The 1,427-nt window shown below is 57.4% G+C and overlaps 1 long non-coding RNA gene across 1 annotated transcript in view; it reads right to left on the bottom strand.

Annotated features, from left to right (window-relative positions):
- Positions 1–1,421, bottom strand: part of LOC108444872 — an 8,888-nt gene extending 7,467 nt beyond the window's left edge. Inside the window, exons 1-2 of the long non-coding RNA XR_001859585.1 lie at positions 1,006–1,421; positions 712–716 (exon numbers count right to left, since the gene is read on the bottom strand). This is a non-coding gene — a long non-coding RNA (uncharacterized LOC108444872). The remainder of the gene's footprint in view (positions 1–711; positions 717–1,005) is intronic.
- Positions 1,422–1,427: the final 6 nt, after the last annotated feature.

The raw sequence follows: 1,427 nt of genomic DNA on the forward strand, positions 1-1,427 counted from the left end.
TGGGGGCGGGGGAGAGTGGGGAGGGCAGGGACCGGCCTGAGTCGTTGTTTTTAATTTTGTACTTTAATTTAATTTTATTTTTTAAGAAGCTTCTCGGGGGGTTCTGATGTGCATGAGAAACTTGTCATCTTTTTCAATAACCTACGAGTGGCATTTATGGAGACAACGACGCAAAAAAAAAGAAAAAAAAAAAAAAAAAACACAACAAAAAAAAACAAAAAAAAAGAAAAAAAAAGAAAAAAAAAGATACTTTTGTCATCATGTTCTACGAATGATCCATTGTAAATTTAAATGCCATTTTTCACTGTACTGGTGAACAAAATGCAATGAATAAAATACATTCATGTACCCAGGTGAAGCCAGCAGCCGCCTGCTCCTTTCTGTCCCTTCCTCGTGCCAGCTGGTTTTTGGGGTGCCTGTGGGATGGGGTGGCTTGGCCAGGGTGGGGCTGAACCCGGAGCCCTTCGCTGGCTACTGGTGCAGGGGGAGCCTGCTGGCTGACCCACTTACGCCTTTCGCCTGAAATAGCAGCCCAGCAGCTCGCGCCTCTGTGGTGTCACCGCCATCCCACCCAGGAGGGTCCCCTTTGCCCGCCCCAGGGGGAGTTGGTGCCCAAAGAGCCCCTGTGGACACTGCCAGTGGCACCCATGCACCTGCCACACCAGCACACACGCAGCCAGTCCCGCCCGCACACGGTGGCCCACCCGTCACCCACCCTGGCACACGCGTGTCACCGCACTGCTGGCCCCAGGCACAGGGGGACACGGGCCAGGCGTGCGCAGCACACCGGGATTGTCACCACAGGCAGGAGTGGGGATGGATGGAGACAGAGGCAGATGTGCTGCCCTTCCTGCCCTGTAGCCCCCCCTGCCCCATGCTGGCACATCCCAGCCCGGCTCCCTCACTACCTGGGTGGGGGTGACAAGGACACGGTGCCCTTGCACACCCCCATGGCCGGGGAGGCTGGGGCAGGGGTCCTGGTGCAGGATGGGGTGGGGGGGAAACGTAGCCAGTGCCAGCACCCCCATTCTGCCCTCAGCCTGGCTGCCTGTGCCAACGGGAAGGGATGGGGGGCAGGGAGCCACTCCCCGCAAGATGGATGGGTGAAATTAAACCCGATTTGGTTTCATTTCTGGCTGCAAAGCCTGGAGTCCTGGGTGCTCTCCAGCTCAGCAAGGAAAGGCCAGGGAGGGGGCACAGAATCACCGGAGCATCCCACTGCCCCCCGGAGGAGGCCAAGTGTCCCCCTTCTTTCCTCCCATTACTCACATCACTGGGCAGCTCACAGGGGGATGCACTGGTTCCCTGTCTGCCACCTGTGAGGATGGTGCATCTTAAGGCTTTATTGGGTGGGGGGAGGTCGGGAAAGCCCCCTGGGTCACAGCTGAATGGCAAGGAGATAGTCCTCATCGTCGTCGGGGGGGGCG

This window comes from Corvus brachyrhynchos, unplaced genomic scaffold (genome assembly GCF_000691975.1).
Source record: "Corvus brachyrhynchos isolate BGI_N302 unplaced genomic scaffold, ASM69197v1 scaffold162, whole genome shotgun sequence".
NCBI classification, from domain to species: Eukaryota; Metazoa; Chordata; class Aves; order Passeriformes; family Corvidae; genus Corvus; species Corvus brachyrhynchos.